This window comes from Apodemus sylvaticus, chromosome 14, assembly GCF_947179515.1.
Source record: "Apodemus sylvaticus chromosome 14, mApoSyl1.1, whole genome shotgun sequence".
NCBI classification, from domain to species: Eukaryota; Metazoa; Chordata; class Mammalia; order Rodentia; family Muridae; genus Apodemus; species Apodemus sylvaticus.
Window position 1 is genome coordinate 83,371,167 of NC_067485.1, and position 19,688 is coordinate 83,390,854.

A 19,688-nucleotide genomic window follows, 5' to 3' on the forward strand; every position below is an offset into this window, starting at 1 on the left:
ACAGTCTTTCATGTGTTTGATTTATCAAGGCCTTTTTTTTTCACCTGTGTGTCCCCAGCAAAACATCATTTCATATAACTAACTCTCCAAGGAACTAGAAGTTTCCTCTTCAAAGGTTTCTGGGAGCCAGTTGTTGAAGCACATCCCTGAGCTCAGATGTGTCATTGTGCCATAGAAGTTAAACCTCATATGCTGGGTGGGGTCATAGCATCTGTCACTAAGTATGAGAAGGTCTGGATGGAATTTTAACAATAGTAGAAGGAACTGGCCAGAAAGGTTAAAAAGGAAACACTCTCAGAAATACAAGAAAGAAGGGGTCGTGTCTGGAACTTTCAGTAGTTCAGTGTGGTCCAGGTTGGGGCTAATTTGGAAGAAGGCTGTGAACAAGACCTGGGAGAACCAGGCAATGTGACAAGATTAGACTTGGCAATACTGTGTGATGGATACAGGTACTCTCTATAATTGTGGTGATTTGAATGAGAATGGCCCCTATAGGCTCATCTATCTGAAGTCTTGGTCACCAGGATATGTCACTATATCACTATTTGAAAGGATTAGAAGGTGTGACTTTGATAGAGGAAGTATGTCCCTGGGGTTGGGCTTAAAAGCATATTCTCTCTCTCTCTCTCTCTCTCTCTCTCTCTCTCTCTCTCTCTCTCTCTCTCTCTCTCTCTCTCTCATGCTTCCTGCTGTGATGATAATGAACTACAGCTCTGTAACTCTAGGCAAGTCCCAACCTAAAATATTAAAGGTTTTTCCTTAAAAGAGTTGCTGTGGTCATGGTATCTCTTCACAACAATAGAGCACTGACTAAGATATCCAGAGATCTCTTTGGCCAAAGCTTTTGTCCCCAGGGTGGTGTCACTGGGATATGTTGTGTACCATTATGAAATACAGGGAAGTTCTTAAAGTAGAGTAGGATAGCCTGAAAGGTCAGGATCCCACTTCCTCTCCCTTGATACTGGTTCATGATGTCAGTAGGTTGCTGCACATTTCACTTGTCACCCTCACTTTGAGCCCCAAAGAAAAAGTGATACCTGATTTAGACTGGCACCCCCAGAATTGTGAGGTAACAAAGAAAACCTGTTTTCATTATAAGACAATTGTTTCATATTTATTATTACAATAATATGGAGATGACTAATACAAATCTTTAGTATGATTAACATGCTTTTGGGGAATCTAAAACGTGTGTGTGTGTGTGTGTGTGTGTGTGTGTGTGTGTGTGTGTGAGAAGTGGGTGTGTGTTTTTGTGTGTTTTAATTAATTTTGACTACTAGAAGGAAAATAATTTTCCAAAGGACAAAGTTGAGAGATATCATGTGGCTGTAAAATGTTTACCATGTATATTAGTCAGGGTTCTCCAGAGTCACAGAATGTATGGGTAGTCCCTGCATAGTAAGGGAATTTGTTGATGACTGTAGCCCAGCTCCACAACAATGGTCAGCAGCAGCTGTGAATGGAAGTCCAAGGATCTAGCAGTTGCTCTGTCCCACAAATCAAGCAGGCGAAGAAGGGAGAATCTTCCTTTTTCCAATGTCCTTATGTAGGTCTCTGGCAGAAGGTGTGACTCAGATTAAAGGTGTGTGTCACCAGGCCTGTATCTGGGACTTGCTTTGTTCCAGATGACCTTGAACTGAGAGATCTCCTTGCCTTAGTTTCCTGGGATTCATAGACACTATGCTTCAAGATTAGAATAATAACAGGTGAACCTTCCAGTTCTGGATTGTAGTTCATTCCAGATATAGTCAAGTTGACAACCATGAATAGCTACTACACCATGTTGGCATTACTACTTGAGTATGATCTCCCATGTGAGAACCTCATCTGGTGGCTCATCACTTTATGCAGCACAAAAGAGACAGAGAGGGCTGAGTCACTGGACTTTGCTGGTCATTCAGTCTGTACAAACATAAGCTCCAGGTTCAGGGAGAGATATTATCCCTAGTCCTTCCAACATGCAAACATAGACTCCCCCCCCCCTTTCAGTTCCCCTCACTAAGTAAATAAAAATTGCCTATATATATCCTGACTTTAACAAAAATCTAAGTGTATAAAATGTTTGAGAATTCAGGGATCTTACACATTTATTTATATGGTATCTATTTGTCTTTCTCTGTCATATCTATCATCTTTCTAACTCTATCAATATAACTATTACCTATCATTGACCTACTGATTTTTGTGCACATACACATTCATACAAATCCATAGATTATTTTATTGTTTATTATTTATGAAATGCCACCCAACTTATGTGCTAAACTAGATTTATATCCCATATTAGAGGAGATAAATAGGGTAATTGTGCTTTCATATGGGCATTGTTCTCATGGGATCATGGATGCCCTTGGGTTAATTTTAGATGTTATTTGATCATCATATATGATATCATGTTGACCAGGATCCCAGCACTTCCTAGATACTCTGCTACCTATGACATGAGTAAAATCAGAAAATGTTTCCATGGAATTGTTACACAGTGGCATACTGGATATCACTGTTGCTTTATGACATATACATACTCAATAAAGATGACCTGTTACATCAAATGTCTACAGATAAGGAGTGTTTGTACCTTAGGGCCTAATTATATGCAAAAAAAATGTATTCAAACATTGCCTTACAACTTTCCCCACACTTTGTCTTCTGTACTGCTCTCCTTGTTTTCTCAATAGATTTATGTCTTACAATTAATGTTTATTTTCTCCATTTAAAACACATCTGTGAAACATTTAAGATCAAAATCACCTGTACTTGTTTACTGTTTAAAATATTACTGTTAATATAAAAATGGTTTTCTTAAAGTAAATAAGAAAACGTACCACTTCTTTTCCCATAACTTTCTGTTCAGTGAGTCAGGATTGCATTTTAAGATTTAAGTCTTTATACTAATCCTATCGAAGACCAGAGACAGTGTGTCAAGAGCTGTTCAGAAGCAACCGTCTTTCATTTCATCTTGTGTTTCTTCGGTTATACCAACATTGATGATTTAAACCTCACGAGTTGAACCCTTGCCTGTTATATATGAAGACAGAAAAAAAAGTAAAATTAAAATCTAACCAATGGCACATTTGAATAACTGAGCCTTTTAGGTTGTTTTTTTTCTTTTATGTAATCAAAAATAGACAAACGCCCCAGGTATGAAAAACACAGAGCACGTCTGCACATGTGGAGAACTCAATTCTATATTCCATTTATAGCAACCATTCTGGTTTCTTCCTACTCTTTTTATATACCATTATTTTAAAATTGTTTTAAAATCCTAGATTTGAATTTTCTATTTTTATTTCCTTAATTATCTATTTTTTCTTATATTTTACATTAAAAAAAAACCTCTCCATTTGTCCAGAAAATGTTTAATTGAAACTTTTGAGAAAGCATACTTGTTAGTGAAAAAAATTAATCAGCAAAATCAGCGAACTAATTTTAATGATGATTACTATTTTAATGGGTGAATATTTTTAGCTCCATCTGGAATGCGAAAACGCTCTCTGACTTGGTGAAATTTAAAGTGAGCACAAACTGCGTTGTGCCACATCTAACAAGCACATTATCTTAATTCCAGTTAGAAATATATTTATAGATGAGACTAAATGCTTCAGTGTAGGTAATGAATAAATGATGCAGGAGAGAAAATTCTGGTAAGTGGGTAATAAGAGGATCCCTGAATGGCTGCAGCCTGTGACCTGTCCTGCCGAGAATTTCAGTGATTCCATTCGGTCCCATTTTTCTTATTTTATGAGGAAAAAATATATCTGTCCATTTAAGTTAAAGCTGTAAACTACCATATTACACCTGGTGGGTATGTTTATGACACTCATTAATCAGCCATGAGTGCTGTGTGTCCACTGTTTAGTCAGAGCAGAGAATGGAATTTTCCGTAGAACATCATGTTATGAATGGCTGTGACTCATGCCATGTTCCCATAAATAAAGTCTCTATGAAATGTGTATTGTAGGAGACTCTGCATGGAATATCCTTGCTGATAATTTTTGACCTCAGTATCTATTATGTGAACTACATTTTCTGTCATTTGTTTTCACAGTTGAAGCATTAGATGAAACCATAATATTTATGACTACACATTTGTTCACTGTCAGTATAATGTATTGTGAGACAGCATCCTGCTATATTGGTGAGGGACAGGGAGAAACCAAGAAGGGAGATGGTGAAGTTTTATGCAGACTGCCTGCTATAAAGGCAAATATGAAACTCACTTGTTTCTTCTACAATAGCCTCATGAATAAAATTGTTTTGAAGCATTTTCAAAGGAAACTGCTGATAGGGAGTTCAGCTTCATGGAATGAGAGACAAAGGCAGTAAAAATAAATAATAATCAATAACATCGGGTAGACATGCTTTATCTGTACATGGGAGCTGATACCCTGACAAGTGCTTGCATGGTGACAAGTGTCCACCATGGACAAGGACAGTGACCCCTACAATGAAAGCAATACTGGGGCTCACAGTTCTTTCTCTCTCCAGAATACTAGGGATAAATGAGCAATCGGGGCTTTTTGACTTCAGTGGCAACCAACTGAAACAAAACACTTCATCTTTGGCAACAAGCATCCATCACCCAGCAAAGAGACAAATCTACTATTGACCAAAGAACCCTGGGCCAGGAAACAGTCACAGGAACAGACCCGATATTCTCTCATGTAGTGGAAAAAAATAGAATACATTAAACCAAAGAGTGAGTTTTCTTTCTCTGAGGTACACTTTTGTTAGCAGTGTTACCTACTGAAAACATTTCTTTCCCCTTCTATAATCAATCCAATAGCCACCGGATTAGATAAATGCTGAATTCCATTCTCAGGGATATGTTTTTAGGTCTTTCAAAGCATCTCATTATCTGCAGAAGACGCCATACGGTTGCTGCTTTGAAAGAGTTTCTGTGATCTCAGCCACCTTACTATGCTCCCTGGGTGTAATTTAAACCACACACCTTCCTTCTGAAAGATATTTTTTTAATAATATACATCATAGAGGGAAAGTTTATTCTTTCTAAACGCATAACTACTAGCAATGAGTAGAATTGTGGTTTAAAGTCATAGGGTAGATTTCAGCACTAAAAGAGTGTAGGAGAAAGGAATGCAACGACCTTTCACTTTGCATTGTACAAAGGCATGTTTTTTCAACATAACAGGAAGAAATTAATATAAGATGCAAGGGTTCTGAGACCACTCTCAGAGCACCGCTGCATCGGATTTTTCTTGGAGTGCTTTTCTATGCAAGATGTGTAAAGCACAAAGGACCATAAACATTTATACAATGCATTCTCTTACCTCCCAAAGCAATTGTGACAAAGGCAGATAAATCCTGCCACCAGGGACTTCGATAACAAACCACAGTTGTTTTGCTTAATTCCTGTCATTCAGGTTCCTGTTTTCTCAAAAGGCTTTTTCACTTCAGGAGTTTGTAATTTGCCCAGACTCACTTGTGATTCTAAAGATCACCCCCAAGGACGTTGGCTCTGATCTCTCCTATTGCTCATATAATCATCTCATCAGAATTGAGACTGTCTCCATCCCAATTTCCCATCTGATTCATAGCACATAATCACATAGAAGTTCTCATTATTCAAATTTCTAGGCCTTTACTAGCATCATTGTGTGTGTGTGTGTGTGTGTGCGCGCGCGCGCGCGTGTGTATGTGTGTGTATGTTTGAGTGTTAATAGCTCTGTCTGCCTTCCTATCTCTTTCTCTTTCTCTCTCTCTCTCTCTCTCTCTCTCTCTATATATATATATATATATATATGTATGTATATATATATATGTATGTATATATACATACATATCTTCTCTGTGTGTGTCTCTCTCTCATGTGTGCATGTGTATGTGTGAGTGTACATGCTCCCATGTGTGCATATGAATGTGCACAGCATACATGTATGTGTATATGAATTTAGGGCAGAAATTGACATCAGGATATTTTCCTTAATCATTCTCCATCTTATTTTCTGAGACAGAGTATCCTTTTGTTTAAATGCTATGGATTAATTTTATTATATGTTTATTAATATTTTGCATGCATATATTTTGGATGTGTACCACAGGTGTGCCTATTGCTCAAGGAAGTCAGAAAGGGTGTCAGGTCTCTTGGAACTTGAGTCCAGATGGATATGGAACTAAAGGCAGTTGTGTGGCACCCTGAGTGGGTACCAGGGAATGTGCTGAGACCCTCAGGAGGGCCTGTTTACCTACCCTCTTAACCACTGAGCCAACTCTCCAGTCCCTGGTAGAGATTGTTTTCGCAAGCTAAATAAAAATGAAAATACAGGCTGTCTGGGACTTTTCTGATACAGTTTCAGACAAATAATAATCTAATTATTTTTCTATTTCTGCAATACAACATCATGACCATAGCAATTTACAGAGAAACAGGTTTGTTTTATCTTATAGCTTGTAGTCCAATACCCAGGGAAGTCAGAGTAGAAATTCAAATCATGGACCTAGAAGCAACTGAAGTAGAAGCCATGAAGGAATGCTGCTTAAAAGCGTGTTTCCCTGGCTTGCTCAGCCTGCTTTTCATATCATCCAGAATTAGCTAGGTAGCACCACCCTTGTTTGATGCACCTATCCACATCAATAATCTTTCAAGAGAGTGCACCTTGGGCTTGCCTATGGGCAAATCTGGTGGGAGCATTTTGCCAGTTGATACTGTAGGCTGAATCAAGTTGATATAGAAATTAGTCAACACAAATTATATCTACATAACTTACTAAGCAATTTGTCACAAAACACTGAAGAAATTGATGTTTCCAAAAATATGAAAAGGGAGTCCATCATGCAAAATAAGCTAGTGAATGATGACAAAAGGAATGTCCCTTGGTCTTACAGCCACAGGTCAGCCTAGGGCACCTAACTAGCACTGATAGATCTTCCTCCCCCTGGAGATCGCGGCCTTCAGTGAGGCCTTGCAAAATAAAAGGCAGGCACATGCTCTCCCAGCTTCTGCCTGTCCCTTAGAATATCTAACTCTTCCATTCAATAACCTTTGGCTTTTGCATAGTGTCCTTAATTTGCTATTGATTATACAGAACAACCTAATTTCTGCTTTTTTTATTCTTATACACTGTAAAAGGCCCTGACCTCCAAGGCACCAATAGAAAGTGATTTAAAAATAAAAGCTGGAGTTTGTCTCACTTTTTTACACATACCCACTTACTACTATGATGTTAGGCCTGCGTTATCCGTCCCAGAGGGCTAGGCTGCTCTTCCCTACATAATCCATAGTTTTAGTTGCCCACTCTCTTTGTGCCTTTGGGTTCCTGGCTGCTGCATCCTGTTCTCCTGCTCACTGCTCCGGTCCCGCCCTCCTCCACCCACATGGAGCATGTCCACTGTGGCTATGATCTCACATTTATCTATAATAAACTTCTTTTTTTTTTGTTTCTGCACCAAACTTCACAAAATGACTTTCTTCTTACTCTTCTTCTTCTTCTTCTTATTATTATTATTATTATATTTTTATTTTCTATATTTTGTTTACATTCCAAATGATTTCCCCTTTCCCAGTTCCCCCCTCCCCATATGTCCCATAAACCTTCTTCTCTCTACCCATTCTCCAATCACCTCCCTCCTTTTTCTCTGTCCTTATATTCCCCTCCGATGCTAGATCAAGCCTTTCCAGGATCAGGATCCTCTCCTTACTTCTTCATGGGAGTCATTTGTTATGTTAATTGTGCCTTGGGTATTCAAAGCTTCTGGGCTAATTAATATCCACTTATCAGAGATTGCATTCCATGTGTATTCTTTTGTGATTGGGTTACCTCACTTAGGATGATATTTTCCAGATCCAATCATTTGCCTAAAAATTTCGTGAATTCCTTGTTTTTAATTGCTGAGTAGTATTCCATTATGTAAATATACCACATTTTCTGTATCCATTCCTCCATTGAGGGGTATCTGGGTTCCTTCCAGCTTCTGGCTATTATAAATAAGGCTGCTATGAACACAATGGAGCATGTGTCTTTATTGCATGCCGGGGAATCCTTTGGGTATATGCCCAGGAGAGGTAGGTATAGCAGGGTCCTCTGGAAGTGTCATGTCCAGTTTTCTGAGGAACCGCCAGACTGATTTTCAAAGTGGTTGTACCATCTTACAACCCCACCAACAGTGGAGGAGTGTTCCTCTTTCTCCACATCCTTGCGAACACCTGCTGTCTCCTGAGTTTTTAACCTTAGCCATTCTGACTGGTGTGAGGGGAAATCTCAGGGTTGTTTTGATTTGCATTTCCCTAACAACTAATGATGTTGAGCATTTCTTAAGGTGCTTCTCGGCCATCCAAATTTCTTCAGGTGAAAATTCTTTGTTTAGATCTGTACCCCATTTTTTAATAGTTCTAGCTAGAGCAATTAGACAACATAAGGAGGTCAAGGGGATACAAATTGGAAAGGAAGAAGTCAAATTATCACTATTTGCAGATGACATGTAGTTTACTTAAGTGACCCAAAAACCTCCACCAGAGAACTCCTACAGCTGATAAACAACTTTAGCAAAGTGGCTGGTTATAAAATCAACGCAAGCAAATCAGTTGCCTTCCTATACTCAAAGGATAAGCAGGCTGAGAAAGAAGTTAGGGAAATGACACCCTTCACAATAGCCACAAACAATATAAAGTATCTTGGTGTGACTCTAACCAAACAAGTGAAAGATCTATATGACAAGAACTTCAAGACTGTGAAGAAGGAAATCGAAGAAGACCTCAGAAGAGAGAAAAATCTTCCATGCTCATGGATTGGCAGGATTAATATAGTTAAAATGGCCATCTTGCCAAAAGCAATCTACAGATTCAATGCAATTCCCATCAAAATCCCAACTCAGTTCTTCACAGAGTTAGAAAAAGCAATTCTTAAATTCATCTGGAATAATAAAAAACCCCGGACAGCTAAAACTATTCTCAACAGTAAAAGAACTTCTGGGGGAATCAGTATCCCAGACCTCAAGCAATACTACAGAGCAATAGTGTTAAAAACTGCATGGTTTTGGCACAGTGACAGGCAAGTGGACCGACCAATGGAATAGAATTGAAGACACAGAAATGGGTCCACACACCTATGGTCACTTGATCTTTGACAAAGGAGCAGAAAACATCCAGTGGAAAAAAGATAGCCCTTTCAACAAATGGTGCTGGTTCAACTGGAGGTCAGCATGCAGAAGAATGAGAATTGATCCATTCTTATGTCTTTGTTCTAAACTCAACTCCAAGTGGATCAAGGACCTCCATGTAAAACCAGACACACTGAAATGATAATAAACCTCTTCCTATACCATACCTAAGAGCAGTCATGTTCCTTTCTTTTTTGTCACTCATATATCACCTGCCTCTTGTGACAGAAGAGGTGGTCATGGGGCTGAAACCACGTGACATTTGTCACTTGGCTACAGTTTTACAAAATTTGGCTTTTGGCCAGAGGTTTACAGAATCATCCATATATTTCCATTTCTTTACCGATTTTACTAATACTAAGTAGATGAAAGGCAAATAGATCCTTTAGGAACAAAAAGAGGTCCCTGTTTCACCTCACAGAAATAACTCCCTGATAACCAGGGATGCTATCTGGGCCTTATAATGAGAAAGAAAGAAGTCTTTACTGCATTACCCCAACTAAAATGTTGGTGCCAATTTATTATAACTTCTAGCATAATCTATAAACTAGTCAGGAGTTGAATTGACAAACAGGAAGCATTCCTCCTCTCAAAAGGAAATGCCCAGTAAAAAGGGTTCACCTGGCTTGACCATCATTGAGGGAAGCCAAAGCAGGAACCCAAGGCAGGAGCTGAAAAAGAAAATGAGGGTGCAAGACATTGTTTCTTGGCTTGATTTCCTGGATTGCTGAGCAGCATTTCTTCCAGGCCCCAGGCACACTTACCTAAGCTTGATAATGGTCACAGTAGCCTACATCCTCCTAACATTAATTAGTGATCAAGAAAATGCCCCACAAACACACCTCAGGCCAATCTGATAGAGGCAGCTTCTTGCCTAAAATACACTCTTCATTGAAATGCTTAGATTTACATCAAGTTACCAGAAACTAACCAGAACTCTGACCTAAAGGAATGCTAATGTGTATGACAGAAACATATGGGCCTATGGAGAGTACATTGGCCCTATCAATGCTTAAGCCCGGCAAAAGAAGAGACCAGGTGAAGGCTGTTTGCAAGTGTCATCTACTCCTGAGCAGGAGCGCCAAGTGATAATCACTTAGGAGGGAGGACACAGAGCATGATAGGTTTTTTCAGAAGTAATCACCATGCATGCTACACAAACTAAAACACATGTACCAGTCTCTGCTCTCTTGAAAATCCACAGCAAGCCCAGTGTCAGTGAGATTAAAGACAAGAGTGAAGAAGTTGTGCAGGTGGGTCACAGTAATTGTATGTCATAGGCAGCCTGTATGTTTAAGGTATAGATATAAATATACAGTGTGATTTGAATTTTGATTTATAGAGGCCAATATTTGCCTGTTTGCCACAGTAGAAGACATGGGGTAGGATGTGAGGAATTAGTGGAGTGTGACTTCAGTATACCATTAAAACTTGAAGTTTTCTAGCATTTAATCTCTATGTTTCTAAGCACTACAGTTCGAGGGTAAGAAAAATCTTGGTATGAAGTGAGTTTTAAGAGATGTTTTCCTTTGTTAAAAGAAGTAAGACAAAAAGAAAGAATAATAGGAGGATGTTGCATGGATCATCTTCCAAGTGTGAGGAGAAGCTGGCAGTGACATCCTTCTTCAGGAGTTCCAAGCAGCACCTTGGTGGATTCAAAACTAAGGGTCAGGGCTCACAAAATAATAGACTTATTACAATTTCTGTGTGTATCATTCTCCGTCTGATATCACAAAGGCTAGGCAAAGGCAGACAGTCAATTGTTTTAGAAACATTAACCGTTAATTGTCTACAGCTTCAGAAAAAGGAAACTTGGGGCGTGTAGCTATCTCTCTCAACTGTACCACTGGAGTAAGCCACGCCAGGCCCCATCCTAGATCTAATCACAGGGAAATATTTCCACTCTGTGGTCATTGCAGCTGCCTGCCCCTCTGGAGGGGAGGAGAGATGGAAACCATAAACCTAAACAGCAGCCACAGAGACACATCAAGGGTCACCTTCCTTTGGTAGTAAACTGCCCAACCATGTGCAAACAGCTCTACGCAAATACAGTACCTGTATTTATAATGACCAAGCCAAGCAAATGACACTGATGGGCCACAAAGGACCCAGCCTTGAACTGGACAAGATGGATGTATTCTTGTCTCCTAGGTGGAAGGAATCGTGGAGACATGGCTCTAAATCAAGCGAAAGGCAGGTTGTAAGATGGATTTGGTCTTTAGCCACAATGCAGACAACTGATCAGTGTGAAGGCCAGGTTTCTTTATTCACCATCCTGTTGTTGGATTTGGGCTCAGGAACTACTTTTCAGGGCATGTTCTAGACACTTTAGGATATTTAGTAGATTTTTCTATCTCGTGGTTACTAGGAAACCCTTAGAATAAACAAACTTATCCAAACAATACTAAGTGTAGTCCCTGTTATGGGTTTCAGGAGGATAAGAACAAAACACAACACAACAAAACAAACAAACAAACAAACAAACAAACAAAAAACACCTTGTTTGATAATAGTTACTATAAAAGATGTCGCTGTGCCAAAGGTGATTACTTCTAACGGGGAATTTCTTTCTTTCTTTTTTTTAAATACTAAATTTAATAGAAAATACCACATTGTTAACAAGTCCATTGATCCATCAGCTTAACCCAGAATGACAGCACAGTCACATATAAAAGCTACAAACAAATGCTGGTACCAAACTCAGGACTTCTGGAGGGGCCTGGGCCAGGATCTGAAAGACTTCTCCTGGAAATGGGCAGCTCTAGCTTCACACAGGCACAAGGGTGGAAAAGGAGGCAGTGACCACTCCACAGAGGCGGAGAATAAAGAGAGGCCAAGCAGAGGAGCCTGGGAGGAGCCTGGGAGGAGCCTGGGAGGAGCCTGGGAGGAGCCTGGGAGGAGCCTGGGAGGAGCCTGGGAGGAGCCTGGGAGGAGCCTGGGAGGAGCCTGGGAGGAGCCTGGGGGACAGGTGGTGAAGGGTTTAGTTCTGATGCTCTAAGAACAGAGGGTACCTTGTAGACCTGAGGGGCGGGGATGGCAGGGCGGTTTAAGAGAGGAGAGCAGTAGTGTGTATAATCTTGGCACTCAGCTGAGGAGACAGGGGAGCACAGCGCATGTGCAGATGCCAGCTCCCCACCTTGGGGAAAAACACTGAAATCACAGCCATGTTCATGTCCCGAGTGGATCTCCTTATAAGGGAGTGTGTAAGAATCTGTTGAGGAAAACAGAGCTCAGACAGGAGGGCTTTTCACCTTTCTTTTGTTGGAATTTTGAGAGAGAACAGGACATGGCTGGCCTTCGAAAGCTTTGAGTTTATCTGAAAGCCATCTTAGCTCCACATTCCCAATCCTACCCAGAAAGCCCATTTACAGAAAGGCTAGCTATTAACAACAGGAAAGTCAATCAACACAGTAGGAACAAGAAACAGGCTTCTCTCCCAGGTACTCGGTTCTGGCAGGAAAGGCTGTTTCCTTGTGCATAATTCAAGTTCTAGAAGTGTATTCTTTAAAATAAAAATTCCCAGTGGGAAGGCTGGCAGAAGAGGGGCTTTCAAGACTCCAGAAAGTCTATGTCCAAAGTGCACAAGACTTAATCCCTGCCCACTCAGGAAAAAGCACATATACAGACGGGACTTTTTGATGGGAGAATGCCACCCATGTGCACAGGAGCAGAGCACCTCCTTGGCATGTGCAAGGTCACAGGTTCAGCCCCCAGTACTGAAAAAGGAGAAAATTATAATAAGCAATGTTCTCCATAGCAAAACTCCTTAACCTGTATGTGCCGAGCCAAGGATCTGCAGCAGCCATATTGGGCTGAAAAGTGATTCTACTCTCCTACAGACACTTTCCGGAAAGACCTGCCTGTCTCTCTGAGGTACTGAATACCACGTCCCAGCACAGGCTAGTCACCGTACGGCTTCTTAGCAGATTGACTTTTCTGAATTTTCTTCTCCTTGCTACTGTACAGGGGGTCTACCAACTTCTTATGAATAAGCATTAAACCTTGGAAATCCTTGACTAGCTTCACTTTTAGTTCCAAGGTAGCATCCTTGTCACACACAAATATGGTGCGGGGATGCTGCTGGAAAGCAGACACCAGAAGAGGTTCATGCCCTCTTTGATGGCTTTGTACAGAAGGAAGACCTTGTGAGCACCTGTGATGAGGATCATCACCTTTCTAGCATCCATGACAGTGCCAACACCCACTGTCAGGGCCATGGTGGGCACCTTGGCAAGATCACCATCCAAGAATCTAGTGTTGGCCAGAATGGTGTCCATGGCCAGCATTTTCACACGGGTCCTGAACACCAGACTGGAGCCTGGCTCGTTGAAGGCAATGTGTCCATCAGGGCCAATGCCTCTAACAAGAAGTTCAGCCTGGATCTTCTCCTGAAAGGCGTCAAACTTGGCTGCAGGTCAACTGCATTCCCATCCAAAATGTGAGTTGGTCACTCACTCACTGGCCTGGGAATAGTGTTCCAGCATAATGAACATCATCTACTGACTCGCAGTCTTCCCACGGCTGCCTAACAGGGCGTTTCTTATGCTTTCTTTTCACTTTTTAGTTGCCTATCAGGCATATCCAAAGAAATAATCCAATGGATCTTTAATGCTATGGAATCTTCCACTTTTTTGCAAAGTGTGTGACGATGAGAAGCCATATATCTAACAAGGAACACTCAGGGGTGTTTTAGCGTCTGTCCACTCAAGTAGCCTTCTAGTTTCCTATGTTCAAATGAAGAACTGGCCCAAATGTACATTGAATCTAGGGAGCAAAATTGCATCAGAATAGTTCAAATAAAAAATACAGACTGCATGATTCACTTGGAAGAGCATTTCAGAAAGTGAGCCCTATTTCATAAATTCACATTTTTTATTTTTTTTTTTGTTCAGAATTCTGATGGCTCCACTGAAGATAAATGACTTCTTCTCAGAGGGGAAATACGAAGCAGTTTAATCTTGGCCTTCAATTGCCTGAAACTATTCCACCTCTGTGAACTCATTTCGTATTTTAAGCTACTAAAAGAGGACTAAAAAATTTAGCAAATTCTCATGTGACCACATGGTGCTAATAGAACAACTTATATTTTAGAGCTTTTCCACTATTCTGAAAAGACATTCAGGATCATCAACCAGAAAATTGATGGTCCCAATTTTGATTTTACTGAAAATCATGCATTCATATTTATTTGACTATTTAAAAAATATTATTGTTTAAAATCTTTTCTTTCCCTAGAATTATCCTATGCAGTGGGAATAATTCTCTGGACACAAAGAATGATGGAGTTCAATAGAGTTTTGCAGAACTGTCCCAAGTTAGCTATGACTGAAATATACTGCATGCCTAGGATGAAAAATATCCATGGTGCTATATGAAGGAAGCCTGCCCAAGGATCAGAACAAGTCATGACTCCCAATGCAAGCATCACTCAGCCAGAGGAGGAGATGTTAACAAAAAAAAGTTGGGGGAGTATGTCCTAGGCAGAGTTCCTGTAGGTATAATTATGGGGTCATTGCTCTTTTCTGGTTTCATAAAGCCTGGCTTATGTAGCTCATAATTTATATTCCTGAGCTTCTTCTGTTCCCAGTGGATTCTGTTCCCAGCCTGTTAATTTCAGACCCATCCTAGGAGAATTTCAGAAGGGCGAAGTCTTCCTGCAGCTAACTCTCCAGACCCAGGCATTGCAAAGAAGGAAGAATTTGGATATTTTGTTTAACATTCTTGTGGATGTAATGATGAAGATAATATGAAGATAGTGAGAAAGTTTGTAAAACAGTTTATACTCGAGATGATTTAAGATTCAGCCACTCTTCTTTTGAATACTACCTCAAGGAAACTAAAGCAGACTGTTTTAGAATGTGTGTTCGTCTTTGCTGTTATTGATTCTAATAATTTAAAAAGAAACCGATATGTGTACTATTTTACACACCATACTCAGATAACTCATTTATTTTCCAGATTTTAATTTAAGATTTTGCTGGAGTTTTGTTGGTTATGGTAGTTGTTTGTGTTTTGTTTTGTTTTGGCTTAGTTGGTTGGTTGATTGATTGGTTGTCTTTTTGTTTTGTGACAGGGTCTCACTCTGGAGTAAAGGCTGGATTCATTACTATAACTGACAGTGATTTTGCCAGGGTCTCACTCTGGAGTAAAGGCTGGATTCATTACTATAACTGACAGTGATTTTGCCAGGTCACGGTAATGTTACTTCCTCATTTTCTCAAATGCTGAAATTACAGACCAGAGTCACAAAGGAATGGCTTATTTTGATGTTTTCTGTTTATTTATTTTTGTAACAATTATGCTAACATATATGAAATAGTCTATCATTTTGTTTTTTAATAGATTTGGGAGTTAAACAACAATTATGCTACAGCATAGAGATGTTTGCATGTTTTAAAATATGTTGATATTTTGGTAAGAGACACATATATGCCACAGGATATATATGAATATCAGAACATAACCTTCTTTACCTTAAGAATGGATTGCAAGGATCAAACTTAAATCATTGAACACATTAAAACATATCCCTTGCCCACAAAGAAGATATCGCAGACCTATTATTAATACAATGAATATGAAAGTAATAGATAATAGATGCCTTGATGCAAGAAAACACAACCATTGAAATGATCTACCATATAATCCACCTAAGGAGACTGTAGGTATATAGGAAGATAGGGATTTTCCACTCTCAAAGGAGTATTTGGGCTATTGGTCTAGATGATCAGAGATTTAGAGGACAATTGAAATGTGTTGCATGACTAGAACAGAATAAAGAAGGTGACTTAGCCTTATGTGACTTCAAAGTAGAAGAAATCCATGTTCCTACATAAAGCTGAAAAGCAGACTGAGAAAGCCAAGTCATGATATAATACAGTGACTAGAGAAATCAATCAGCGTTGGGTGAGACCTGACCAGTAGTGGTAAGTTCTCTTAAGTGGGTAAGTAAGATGGTGGTCAATGCCAAATTAATTGCTGACAGGGAAATTATAGGTGAGTTTAGAGTGGGATTGACTTGTAGAGTTAAGGGAATAGAAAATCATAGAAAAGTGAAATAAAGAATGGGAAGACAGTGAGAAAATGGAAGCATAATTGTATGTAACGTAAGCCAAGTAAGTCTTGGTGAGTCTATGATTTTTATCTGTTGGGGCAGATGAGTGGACAAGTAAGGTTGTAGTTTGTTCTCTGTTGCTGTGATAAAATACTATCACTAAAAAACAACTTAGGGCAGAGAAGGACTTGATTTTTTGGTCCATCATTAAGAGAAGTCAAGGCAGAAACTTGAAACAGAAACCATGGAAGAGTGCTTCTTGCTAGATGATTTTCAGATCCACATTTCTTTACCTTTCTTAAAGAGCTCACCACCGCCTTCTCAGTGAATGGTGCTACCCAGAGTAGACTGTGATCCCCTGTATTAGTTTACAATTCATTCCTCACAGACATGCCCACTGTTATTTGATCTGGGCAATCCCCCAACTGAGATTACATACCCAGGTGACTATAGACTGTGTCAAATTGACAATTAAAGTAACTAGATCGGACGTGGGAGTTATATCTTAGTTTCACAAACAATGTAGTTGAGATATATTTTCCAACATATTATAGATAAAATGTTATCCTGGACATGTTCAACAATTACACCCCGAGGACAGAATGAGAGCAGAAACCATCTGAAGAAGAAAGAAGACATGATATGACAGAGAAGCTGGAGAGAAAGAAATGGACAACTACAAACACAGCTATTTGAACAGAGATGAAGCTGGAAGGAGAAAATTGATGACAGATTTTCTAATTGCCTTTGATGTAAGAATGAATTGGAACATGAGGTTAAAAGGAAAGGGACTTTCACTTGTCTCTTCCTCAGAAGACTAACAGAGTTGCTGCACACTTTTTCTCATAGGTAATGCCATTATAGTAAGCGTTACTTGAGTCAGGCTAATTTTGGGGTAATCTTTCCTGAGATATCCTTGATTCTTCAGTATTGTGATAAGAATATAAAAAAATCTTTGCTTAGTAGGGTTAAAAAAACAAAACAAAACAAGACAAGAACAAGAAACCAAACCAACCAAATAAGCAACAATGATAACAACAACAAAAGAGAATATGGAGCTTGCAAAACCATCAGGTCTACTGAGTTGAGTTGTCAGGCTGAGCATTAAACAGAGTTTGACTTAGGGTGAAACACTGGCAAAAGGGCACTAACAGTGATCAGGAAAACCATTGAGTCAAAAATTCACCAGATTCAAAACAAGTAAATAAACAAAAGGGAATTAGAAATCAAACAAGAAGAAAAAATTGCATAGCATGCAAGGAGCCATGAACCAGTTGGAGGAACTATAGGCCCTGTTCATTGCCTTTTTCTTTGCTAGAGATCCCAGAAAAGATATGAGAGGCTGATTTAATGAATATCACAGTGTTCCCTTAAAAACTTTAACCTTTCCATTACCTGATCTAAATTTAATATTAAAAGGGTGTTGATTGTATTCCCATTATTGTCAAAACCAAACCAAACCAAAGTGAAATGAAACCAGCTTCAAAAGAGAAAAGGTTTATTGTAGTTCAGTTTCCTAAGTGTTGTTCCATGATTTCATAGATCTCTTGCCTTGGCATGAGGATCAGTAGTATGTTATCCTGTGAGTACATGGCAAGGAAACAGCTGAACACCAGAAATTGATCACTTACTACATGAGACTAGAACTACCATGATACATCTCCTAAAGACTGTTTCTGAACACTCTTCATTGAAGACTAAGCCTTCAACACACAAGCACTTGGAAAACATTTACAAATCAAACCATAACATCTCATTGTCTGTATCCTTTCACCATGCCCCATCTCATAATTTCCATCATTTCCCTATAGTGCCAACAATTGGGAACACTTAACTTTGGGAAAAACTATTCATATCCAAACTGAAAGGAAAAGAGTTTAGATAATTCTTAAATTAATTAACAGATTCTATTCCTTGAATATCTGAATATGATGTACTTAACTATACTTACATAATGGCAGATAGACATAAACACATTTAATTCATGTAAATAGCCAAAGAAAATGGAAGCTGACAGACATAGGGAGACACACTCTCAACTAGATGATAAAGATGATGAATACCAAAAATCATAAATGTTTTGGAGACACACTCTTTACTTTAAGGTATCAATTTCTTTATCATCATCATCATCATCATCATCATCATCATCATTATTATTATTCACTTTATATCCTGATTACTGCCCCAACTCCCAGTCATCTCCTACCACAATCCATTCCTCCATCCCCCATTCCTATCTCCTCTGAGATAAGGTGGAGAGCTCCTCTGTGTATCCCACCATTCTGGCCCATCAAGTCTCTGTAGGGTTAGGTGCATCCTCTCTCACTGAGGTCTGACAAAGAGGCCTAGCTTGAAGAACATATCCCACAGACAGGTAACAGTTTGGGGGATAGGCCCCATTCCAGTTGTTCAGGATCAACATGAAGACAAAGCAGCACTTGTGCTGCAGATGTGCAGGAGGCCTAGGTCCAACCCTTGTATGTTCCTTGTTGGTTTAGTCTCTGAGAGCCTTAAGGGCCCAGGTTAGTTCACTCTGATGGTCTTCCTGTGCAGTTCCTATCTCCTTCAGGGCCTGAAATCCTTCCTTCAACTCTTCCATAAAGCATCCCAAGCTCCATCCAGTCTTTGGCTGTGGGTCTCTACATTCCTCTGAGTCTGCTGCTGGGTAGATCCTCTCAGAGTCTTGCTAGACTCCTGTATGCAAGCATAACAGAGTACTATTAAATAGCATTAGGGATTGGTGCTTGATCATGGGATGTGTCTCAAGTTGGGCCAATTATTGGTTGTCCAATCCCTCAGTCTCTGGTCCATCTCCTGGTAGACAGGATAGATTTGGGGTCAAAAGTATTGTGGATAGGTTGGTGTCCCTATTGCTCCACTGGGGTTCCTGCCTGGCTACAGGGGGTGGCTGCTTCATGTTCAATATGAGTCACAGCTAAAGTCAACCCCACTGATTCTTGGGCATCTGCCCTATTCAAACTCTCTGTCTCCTCCTGGAGATGCCCCTGACCTCCTTACCACCACCAGCTGCAGATTTCCATTTATCCCCATGTCCATCTAGCCATCTTTCCTGTCTCTCCCCACACCTGATCCTGAACCTCCTCAATTCTGTTCCCCATCCCCTATCCCACCCTCTTTGTTCCCTACATCTGCCTCTTATGACTGTTTTACTCCCCCTTCTAAGACAGATCCAAATATCCTCACTTGGGCTTTCCTTCTTGTTTAGCTTACTTGAGTCTATGGAATGTAGTGTGGATATTCTGTGTTTTATGGCTAGTATCCACTTAAATGTGAGTCTATGTCATGCATGTCTTTTAGGTCCTCTCAGAGTCTTGCTAGACTCCTGTATGCAAGCATAACAGAGTACTATTAAATAGCATTAGGGATTGGTGCTTGATCATGGGATGTGTCTCAAGTTGGGCCAATTATTGGTTGTCCAATCCCTCAGTCTCTGGTCCATCTCCTGGTAGACAGGATAGATTTGGGGTCAAAAGTATTGTGGATAGGTTGGTGT

General features: G+C 39.8%; 1 pseudogene; it reads right to left on the reverse strand.

The window, feature by feature from the left end:
* Positions 1-13,017: 13,017 nt before the first annotated feature.
* LOC127665038 (glucosamine-6-phosphate isomerase 1-like) lies at positions 13,018-13,555 on the reverse strand (annotated as a pseudogene).
* Between the last annotated feature and the right edge of the window lie 6,133 nt (positions 13,556-19,688).